The sequence below is a fragment of the Coturnix japonica genome, chromosome 14 (genome assembly GCF_054131305.1).
Source record: "Coturnix japonica strain WE chromosome 14, WE-NBRP24, whole genome shotgun sequence".
Lineage (NCBI taxonomy): Eukaryota > Metazoa > Chordata > Aves > Galliformes > Phasianidae > Coturnix > Coturnix japonica.
In genome coordinates this window covers 11,675,848-11,686,296 of record NC_140676.1, presented here as the reverse complement: position 1 = coordinate 11,686,296, position 10,449 = coordinate 11,675,848, and the positions used below count along the sequence as shown (strand labels likewise).

Genomic DNA, 10,449 nt, shown 5'->3' with positions numbered 1-10,449 from the left:
CCCGCACTTCCTTCCGGTCGCTGTGGCGGGCGCTCCCCGCTCCGTGCTGTTCCCGTCCTTCAGGTGAGGGCGCCCCGCGGCAGCGCCGAGCGTGTGAGCGCTGTGAGCTCTGTGAGCGCTGTGAGCTCTATGAGCTCAGTGCCGCGGGGCCTCACGCGTGTGTCCGTGTCCGTGTCCGTGTCCGCGGTGCAGGTGCGGCTCCGACCGTTGCCATGCGGGGGCGGCCGCCTTTGCCGCACGTGGTGTTGGCGGTGGCGCTCGGCGTGGTGAGCGGGGTGTACATCTACCGGCCCATCTTCCAGCCGCCCGCGGCCCAGCACAACCCACCCGGCCCGACGAGTGACGCTCAGCCCGAGAAGAGGCCGTGACGGAACCGAGTCCTGCCCGGAGCTGCGCCGTGTGGACATGGCGCCTGGCGCTCCCGGGGCCGCCCCGCAGCGCTGTGCCCGCGGTACCGGCCCGTAGGGACAATGTGCTGTGATGTGTATAAAGCTCTGAGTGCTCGGAGGGACGTGTGCGTGTCTGAGTAACCGTCAGGGACCCGGACAAAGATGGTCATCGTGGCGCAGTTTCACGTGGTGCCTCAGTGTGTTTCCCCTGTCCCGATCCTCCCGCACTGTGTGCTCCATTGGTGCCTCACATCCAGCTCCTCACTGCTGGGACTGCGGCAGGGACACACACCTGGCTGCAGGTTGTGCTCCCGTACATCAATACACACACACTCACGTGTGCACACGGACAGTTCTCAGTCCTCTACTACAATTAACGAGAAGAAAAATGCTGCTTTGGCTGCTGCCGTGAGGCCTTGTGTGCCCCAAGCAGCACCTCCGTGTGTGGCTGTCAGGGTTGTAATGTGTCTAAAAAGGATCCGGCCTTGAGCACCTCCGGGGATGGGGAGCCCACAGCTCTGGGCAGCAGTGCCAGTGCCTCACTGCCCTCAGAGCGAAGGATTTCTTCCAATCTGACCTAAATATCCCGTCTTGTAATTTAAAGCCATCCCCCTTGTGCAATCACTATCAGACCACGTAAAGTCATTCCCCTCCTGCTTGTAAGCTCCCTTGGAGTGCTGCAAGGCCACACAGGTCTCCCCGGAGCCTTCTCCGAGCTAAACTGAACGAGCCCAGTTTTCAGTGTGTGCTCACACGAGGTGCTCCAGCCCCTGATCGTCCCCATGGCCATCTCTGCACCAGCAGCTCTGCATCCCTCCTGTTTGGGAGGCACAGACAAAATCACGGTGACTCCCACCTGGCCATGAGGGACGGCCATAAAGCAGCGGTGCCGACCAACACAGAAGTGCTGAGATAACTCCCATGTGATGGGAGCCCGTACTGGGATCGAGGGGCCCGTGGTGCAGCTCCGTGTCGCTGCTCGGCCCGGGGAAGGGGGCGGCCGGGGCGGTGCTGCCTCCTCCACTGCCCCGCGTCCGGGCGGGGCCGCTCGGCGCCTGCCCCTACCCCACGGGAAGTGATGTGATGTTGCTCCGGCGGAAAACGCGCCCGGCCGGGCAGGTGCGGAGCGACGCGGCGCTGCCGGAGGTACGGGGCAGAGGGGCCGGGGCGGCAGCTCCGCTACGGGACCCGTACGGAAACGATCTCGGTGCGAGCCGTGTGGGCGGGGGGTCTCGAACTAAGGGGGTGGTAAAGGTGATTTCACTGCGCTGCTGGAGCCGGCAAACGGGTGGGTGCGACAGAGCGGCCTTAGCGCTGCAGAATCTCGGGCTGTCTGCGAGCCCCGGGCCGCACCGAGGGTCGTTGCGTGGCGGCTGCGGCTCTCGGGCCCCGCTGCAACGGGAGCACCGCGTCTGAATGCGGGGCCTCTGCGAATGGGAAGTTGAGGGAGCAACGTAAGCGTGTTTGGTCTGTTAAGCTCTAATAGCTTTGCGTTGGAGGATCGGCACATCTGCTGCTGCTGCTGCTTTTGGAGCTGAAGGGTGCGGGAGGCTGTCTGGGCCTGATTTGCAATGCTTGGGGGAAATGCTTTGATGGTCTGAGATCTGAGGAAAGCTAAATCCATCAGGAAAGCTCTGTTTTTCTAGCTCTATAAGCAGCTAGATGGTATTCCGACATAAGCGGTGCCTTTTATGCTACTGGCAAAGGATAAAGGACCTGCCGAGGTCTGCCAGAAACACCCTCCCTTGGGTTTTGTCTCTCAGGTGGATTTGGAGCTTTTTGATTGCCAGCAGTTTCCATAGTGATGAGCATTGACAAGTTTTCTTCAGCTGTGTGCTTGGAGTGGGGAGCCCTACTGAGCCTTACTGGAGAGGCGATCCTTCGCTGTGTTCTGCGTTGTTATGGAAGCTCTACAAAATGCTTATTGATTTTTGTGTGTAAAACGTATTAATAGCACCAGGTGGTTTCTAAGGTCTGACCTGCACGCCTTTCCTTGGCAATGCATTCCTACATGGAATGGTATTCTCAATCCTTGTTCTTTCCATGGACACAGAGTATTTAGTTGCTGTTTGAAGTGTTTTCCAGCCAGGAGAAAGCACACAGCATGATATACACTTCAGAGGCTGACTCAGACTTGTAGGAGTAGTGATTGTGATTCTAAGTGGATGTCTCTAAAGCGTGTTTGAAAAGATGGAAGAAAGAACAACATATTCTTGTGTTTCTGGTTCAGGGTTCTGATTTTACACCTCCTTAACGTGTTGGGAAAGGAGCTGGGTGGGGGTTGGTGCTGCAGCATACACTGGTGTTTGTACAGCTAAGAATGTTTCTCATCCGTGACCAGATATCTAAAACCAGATTGTAAGTTTGTTTTCATCTCCATCGTTACACGTTATTTTATCGCTTGACTGCATGTTTCCTTTCAAAGAGCAGATTAGTGAGATAAAAAAGTTTTTCAGTAGCTTTTGGCATTGAGTGTTGCGAGCAGCAATCCTTGTGCGTCACCTTTGTGTTTCCAGCTGCTCCGTCACTGCCATGTGCCCGCTGTGCTGCGTGCTGGCTGTCAGTTCATCTGCCAGTGGTCAGAGCAGCCCCAGGCCTGCACAGCCACCCTGTGCCGGGAGCTGCACCCTGTGGGCAGCAACAGCCTGCAAAGTCTGTTTGGAAGCAGGCACCGTGGGCACTGGGAAAGGATGGAATACAAGGAGCGGGAGCTCTTTTCTCTCTTGTTACTTAATGGTTCACCAAAACAATTTAAAGACAACTTGTTGTAATCATTAAATGTGTTTAAACAGTTAATCCAAACACTCTCTTCAGTGTTCAAGCTTTATTGTGACACTGCACTGCATATGTGGTCTGATCCAGCAGATACTGATTTTTCTTCTTATTCCTTGATTTCAAAGGGCTACCCACGTGTTTATAGGCAAGCACTTGCTGCTCTGGGAAGGTCAGGTGCTCAATAACTCGCTTTCATGCCTGTGCCTTGTGGGGGCCACCTTTGTGCTGTTGTGTTTGTGGATCTGACTTCAGACATGTCTGAAAAGCCGTTCCTTAAAGCAACGTGACTTAGGAATAGTTATTTTAAAAGCAGCTCATTTACAGAGCAAAAGCTCCTTTTTTTTTTCCCCCTGTATTTATACAAATGTATTCCCGACTTGTCTTCCTATGGGAACAGCATCTGATTATGAGATTTCTTTCCCCGATTTCCTTTTTGTCTTTCTAGCTTGAAAACTGCATCCCTGTCAGGAGCCAGGGCTGACTCGTACCACATTAAATCAGCTGAGATCAGATGCTTTTATCTCCACTGGAGGTAAAGCCATGATGAATTAGGAGTCTTAGCCTCTAATTTCATTACTGGAGTATCGTTGTATTGTTTTCTTTTCATAAATAATACAACAGAATTTACTTGTGTTTGCTGCAATAAGCAGTCTCAACTTCCGTGATTTATTCTCTGATATAATAAACTTTGAAGATTAAATTCTGGCATACAGGTATATTAAAATGTGACATGAAACCTGCATAATTTTTTTCCTGTCATGTTGCTTTTGCTTCACGGAACTGAAAACACTCTGATTTGTATATGAGAGTTTTGCATGGTGCCAAATGTTGGAATCCTGTTCATGTTCTGGCCAGCGCTTTGGAGCTGATCTGGCAAGTATTTTGAGTTACTAAAGAAAAAAGCATTTATCACTGCTTTTGTGGCTTCAAAATTATATCAAGATGTAAACCAAGGCATCCACGTTGTCCCGAGTTTGTGACCCTGTATCTCCACCTGTTCCCCTTCTCTATGGCTCACGCTCTGACTGAAGAGAAATGGGTGAGATGAAGCACAGCAGAGTAGGGCCATTGTGGAAGGCAGAGTGCAGGCTGCTGGGGAGGTAGGAAGGGGTAGGAAACAGCGGAGGAGATAGGAGCAGAGTAGGAGGAGTACGGCATTTCTAGAAGTTTGTGGTCTGCAGTGGAAAAAAGAGCTGGTAGATATATGAGCAGGCTTTTAAAATGAAAGTCGAGTTTGTGGGTGCTTGCAAGTAGGATTTTGAAACTTGCTCTAAGCTCCTGCAGTGATTCTTGATGTAGAGCAGGTACTTAAATGAAAAGACAGTAAGGATGCTATGTAGCTGTATTTAGATCAGGTAGCGCAAAGAACAAACATGAATCAAGCTGAAGCATGAGTAAAAATATCAAAGCAGCCTTCAAAGTTGTATTGATATAGACATTGCAAGTCCTTTCTAAGGAAGTTGTGGGGCACATTCCTTTACATTGCTACAACAGATTCCTACAAAGATACTACATTTTTAAATTAAAAAGTATGCTTAGTTGTCAGCCCTCCTGATATGTAGATAAAGATCACTGATCTCAAAGGAGACTTGTCGCTCTTCACGCTGAAGATAGAGACATCAAGTTATTAGTGTGCAGTTACAGCCGTGGACCAAAACACAGACGCTTCTGTCTGCAAACATTACTGGGCATGGTGCTCTTCTCATGAAACCAGGCACACGCTCCATAAGGATTTATAGCTTGAGGAATCATCATCTCACTTAAAATGAGCTGCAATATGTGAAATAGATTAAATATTAATATACTTAGGTTAAATATTCCTCTTTTAAGTACAGGTGATGTAATATGAACAATATAAGTGTTGCCAGAAATGCTTTTTCTTATATACACAACTATCTATATTTTTCAGTCCAGATGAATAATTACGGTTATTCTTGCAAGTAGCTGTTACATTTTATTTCTCTTTTAAATTCAGAACTTTTTGTTTGCCCTTTCCTGGTGTTTTAGCATCTTGTATTTAGATGCGGTATTCTCTCTAGTATGTTCTTGCTTGTATTTCAGAACTTTCTCAGAGAGCACGAACCTGATTCAGGAATTAAAACATGATTTTACATTTGCCTTTGGATCTAGAGCAGACACGGACACTCCTGCAGGATAAACTGTAACTACACTGACACTAATAGAAATTGATGGGGGCACAGTAAGTTCAATAGAAGTGACAAACCGATGAGATCCACTTGTTTGAGATAAGTTTACTCATCTTGTATGAGATATTAACCTGTCCTTCAAATGTAAACAGTTTTGCTTTCTGGAAGCAGAACTTAAGCTAAACTTCGATTTCCTGTTAAAGATATGGTAGTTTTCTTTCAAGGTTTTCCAAAGTGCTGATGCCGAGACGACGTTTACAGTGACGGATTCCTATCTTCAGGCAGTAAGATGTTCCGTGAGAACAAAACTGATGCATATATCTGTTGTTTTAGTGGTTAATACGTTTTATTCTTGAAGAGACTTTGGTTGCCCTTGGAAGTTAGCCATCTGGTGCTGCTATCAGAGGAGGCTATTTTTTATGAAGCTGTTTCCTGTTTAGAAAGCTGCTCCCCTTAAAAGTACTGATACTTAATCTCCTGCAGTGCTGAAAGAAAGCTTAGAAATGATCACAAGTAGCTGTCTAGATTGGCTTTCAGATGAAACAGAGGAGCATGGGTGTTTTGCTTCAAAATGTGGTACTGCAGAATATTTAGCCCACGTGCTTGTTGGCTTGCAGGAGGGCCTGCTTGACCTGCTTTCGATTTGCTTGCTGAAGGGGTGTTTCGTGACTTGGCGCTGACAGACTTACGCTGTTACTTTTTTAATGTGAAAAGTGATCTTAGTATGAGTTGCCTTTTCTTTCTTTACATTCTTGTTTGGTCCTTGATGAAAGGAAAGTACTAGTTGTTCAGTATAAAGGATTTTGTACTCTCCTTCTGGGTTTGCTTAGTTCCATCCTCAGATATTAGCGTGTTGCTGTGTTTATGGGCTGCTTGGCAGTAAGTGAATAGGAGTCCTGGAGTGCTTGTCCTTTTGAAGACAGTCTGAGAGAACTGGGCTTGTTCAGTCTTGAGAGGACAAGGCTCCAGGGAGACCTCATTGTGACCTTCCAGTATTTAAAGGGAGATTATAAACTGAAGAGAAATCAACTTTTTATGTAGGTAGATAGTAATAGGACAAGGGGGGATGATTTTATACTAAGGGAGAGGAGATTTAGATTGCATGTCAGAGAGGAAGGTTTTCATTGAGAGGTGGTGAGTTGATGGCACAAGCTGCCCAGAGAGGCTGTGGATTCTCCATCCCTGAAGGTGTTTGAAGCTGGGTTGAATGGGGCCCTGGGCAGTCTTGTTTGGTGCTGATCAAGTGATTGGCAGCCCCTGCCCATGGCTAGATGATCTTTAGGGTTCTTTCCAACCCAAGCCATTCTGTGATGCTAAGTGGCACATGACAGCAGCTCTCCTTTCCATTGCAGCTCATCCCACCAGCTCCTCTAATTTTTTCCATCGTCTTTTCATGAGAAGTGGCCTTTCTTCCAAGAACAGGACTGACGTTCTTTTTACAGTTGTAGCAATCTGCCCATACCAATTAGTGCGTTCTTATTTTTCCTTTTTACTTTCTTTCTCCCCTCTTTTTTTCTGCATTTTGTGGGATATTGATCTCCCTCTGAAGTGATTACTGTTAGCATTTGATCTATCTCTTTTTGAAGTCTGCCAGCATATTTGCAGTGCCAGCATATGTGTCCCAGTGGCTGTTTTTCCTCCTTTTGCATTTGTTAAAAGTTTCCTCTTTGATTCCAGGAAAAGTTTTGTGGCACAGATAAGATTTGTGGATGCTAATGAGCGCCATTACCCTGCGCTGCCTGCTGGTTGTTCTCATTCTGCAGTCTGACAGGGCTGTTCAGGAGCATCTGCTGTATGTGCGTGTGAAGGCTGTGCTGTGGCTGTCAGTAAAAGCGTGCTGAGCTCTCAGTGTGTGTTGGAAACAGCCATTAACCATTCAGAAGAACAGATCCCAGCAGCATCTGGGGGCAGGGAAGCAGGGCAGTTGACACTGCAGTTGGGTGAGTTTGCAGCCTTTGGCTTTGGAAACGTGGAAGAATCATCTGTAGGATCATCTGAGGTGGGCAGTTTCTGGATCCTTTCACCTCCATTTCTATTTCCAGTGGTGGATGCCCAGATTCCTGTGGGAATTGTGGTCAGACTGGTGACAATTTGGCATTTTCTTCTTGGGGAAGCACTTGCTAGGGACTGCCTGGACACCTGTAGCTTTTCATAAGAGTACAGAATATACAAAGGCAAATTTTCTCACGCTCAGAATGAACAATGCTTTATGCTGTCCCGTGTTAGATTTTCTTCCAGCTTCCTCCTGCATTTCTAGACCTGTATAGCATCGATCATTTTTACAAGAGGGCTGTAAATTCCAGGCACTCGGATTGTCGTTTTCATAGAACCTGTTCATAACTCTTGTTTGAAGAAAAAAAACAAACAAACCAACAAAAACCCATGAACATTTCTTAAGCAAACAGTTGGCTGTGCCTCTGTAGAGCTCCAAACAGCATTCCACAGCTGCAGAATGTTTTGAACCCTTCACCCCATCTGCTGTGGTCCCAGGCCTGGATGGCAGTGTGAGGAGGGCTCACCTGGGACTGTTCCTTGCTCCCCAAAACCCAGAGCCGCACTGCACTCAGCTGTTGCTGCAGAGTTTCTGACACCCTGCAGACATTTTGGTTTGGAAACAGGGAATTCAAGTAACTGAACTCTGATGTTGTGGTTTATAAAGTGGTGCCTACTGCTTTGATACCAACTCTGCAGTTGGAGATCAATGTAGCTTCACCTAGAGAAAATGACATTTATTTCAGCTGTGCCTTCCCACCCAAGTGTTACTGTAATAAAACCCCTCTTCTGGAAGGGTAGAAGGGGGAGAGTGGGAGTTGGTAGATGCTCTTTATGCCAGGTTGGTGAGAAGGAAGTTAAGCAGCCTCGTTTAGTTCTGAAATCAAAAGCTGGAGTCTGGAAATTATTTATGAATGACTTTCCCCTTAAAGGTGGCCAAAGCCTTTTTGTGTAGAACAGCTCAAACTCCTTACATACAGCTGGCTGGACCTGCAGCCAGGCAGCCTGTGCTCAGCACCCCACTCCTGGGCCTGCTTGCAACATAGCAGAGCTGTTGCTTTGTCAACGCTCCTTATCCTGTTCCTCCTTCTGCAGTTACCAGACATCCTTGGGTGCTTGTGGTCGGAGCATTTCTTCACTATAAGCAAATGTGCTGGTATTGATCAGGGGAGCAGTTAAAGAAGAAAAAGCTCACTGTACCAAAAACTGAGTGCCAATGTCTTAAATTGTGTGTGAGAGCAGAAACAGGGCTTAGAGCTTCTTCAGCTGCAGGAAAGGTTGGAGTAAACTGTGACAAAATGACAGAAACTGGAAAAATGCTGCGGCAGCGTGTGAAAAAGTTCCACCTCAAACAGTTGTTCACCGTCTCAGTGTAACAAAATGTGCGCGTTTGCTGTGGGAAGAACAAGGTGAGGTAGTGGAGCACTGCAGCAAATGAGTTCAGCTTTTGGAGTTGTCTGTCTGGTAGATGAATGCATTAAGGATACCTTAAACTTTGCAGCCAGCTGTCTGCAGCACTTTGTAAGTGGCGAGGCTGGTGAGCAGTCTTACAAACCTTCATTTCCTTTCTTACTTCTCTGCTCTTGAAACACTGTGTGGAAACAATCTGATATGTGAAGTGTTGTGCAAGGTAACCTGCTGTCTGTGAACGCTCAGCCCTGTTACATGCTGCACGGTGGGTCTGTCACTGCACCCATGTCTTCCAGCTCTCTGCAGTCAGCACCTGCAGTGTGAGCAGCGGCTGTGAGAGGAGCCTTGGGCAGGGGCCTCCAGCCAACAAGTACCTTGGTGCTGGGCCTGGGGGCATAGATAGGGTCTACTGTGCTAACGTGGGCCCCAGTGGAGGGACTTGCTGAGGATGGTTTCCATGTTCACTCAATCTTTTATCTCATTGACTTAAAGTATGTGTAAGGTCTGCGTGTCTCACAGGATTGAGGGGGGCATGCAGATTTTGCTGCAGTGGTGCAGAAAGTTCCTGGCACCATCCTACTGCAGCTTCACTGCTGGAGCTGAGAGCCCCCATGAGGGCTGGGTGGGATCCCTGAGCCCTGGCACTGCCCCAAGGCTCTCCATCCCCTGCCCTCATGTAGTGCTCAGCATCGGCTTGTCTAGAGGTGGCTCTTTCTGTCCTCTGCAGAGGCGTAACACTGGGTGCAAAACTGAAATTCTCCATGAGGTTTCTGTTGCTTTTAGTACTCGCTGTGCTTTGCTACAATAAGTAGGCTTCTGTGTTTGCTGTATTTTATTTGTATTTTCAATAAAACGTACTGCAACTTTTGTTTCCCTATGACAAGAAGCAGGAGGGTCACGAATTTAAAGAGGGACTTAAAGTTTGTTACCTGGGTTGGAGAAGTCTGGTTGTCTGTGTTGCTTGGTTTTAAAAGGAGGGAAAGAGATCACTTGATCGGTCAGCAAGACCACATGACAAGCAGCTGAATGTAATTAGGTGGGCAGGGAGGTGGTGCGGGCCCACAGCTTTGCATGCCAGTGTGAGTTTTAGAGCTATTCTTCTAGGCTACGCTGTTTTGGTTTTATTTTATTTTATTTCTCTGCTGATATTCTTTGCAGATGATCAATGCCTGTTTCTGTATGACTATGGTATTCAAGAGATCTGGACTGGGTCAGGAAGTTTTGTGCTGAGGTACCCCTGGAACGCTACAGGTCCACTTGCAGCTGTTAAGCATAAGGTATGTACGAATTTCCCCTCTTACTTATTTCAGTAAGATTGATTGCAGTATTTTTCTTGACCTGACACAGTTGTCCTGTACAAACTGTTACTGCGTTAAGAGCTTTGAAACAATGTTTCTGACACATGCTGTGATGGTGTTGATTTGAGATACATGATTTAGTATAGATGGATCTTGGTGGTCTGGATGGAAAAGTAAACTTAAAATTGTGGAGTACTCTGATTTGTGTGAATCATAGCTGCAGTTTGGGCATTTAAAACCGAAACCTCTTCAGTACATCTTGTGGTTTTTTGCTATCTGTTTTTGGCAATTGGCACGTATTTGGAGCCATATTCAGTCCTTCTCACTGAAGTTAATTGGAAAGATAGGGGCAGTGATGGTGGTAACAGTGGCAGAGGACCCAAACAGGGTACAGAGAGAGGAGAGCATTCTCACTAGGATGGTGGTGTCAAAGCTTAA

At 47.6% G+C, this 10,449-nt stretch overlaps 1 protein-coding gene and 1 long non-coding RNA gene across 8 annotated transcripts in view; both read left to right on the top strand.

Annotated features, from left to right (window-relative positions):
• The first annotated feature begins 5 nt into the window (after positions 1 to 5).
• LOC146758462 (uncharacterized) lies at positions 6 to 507 on the top strand. The gene is made up of 2 exons (XR_014934179.1): positions 6 to 63; positions 193 to 507. It is a non-coding gene; the product is annotated as an uncharacterized LOC146758462 (long non-coding RNA).
• Positions 508 to 1,471: 964 nt separating this feature from the next.
• The window catches only part of RAB27A (RAB27A, member RAS oncogene family), a 29,567-nt gene continuing 20,589 nt past the window's right edge, over positions 1,472 to 10,449 (top strand). For 3 of the 7 annotated variants that reach the window (XR_014934178.1, XM_015872902.3, XM_085514998.1), the window contains exons 1-2: positions 1,472 to 1,535; positions 9,872 to 9,990. The gene's annotated coding sequence lies outside the window, so the exon portion shown is untranslated. Of the gene's footprint in view, positions 1,678 to 9,753; positions 9,793 to 9,871; positions 9,991 to 10,449 lie in introns of those variants that run through there. The other 4 variants (XM_015872904.3, XM_085514996.1, XM_085514997.1 and 1 more) reach the window with 4 other exon arrangements.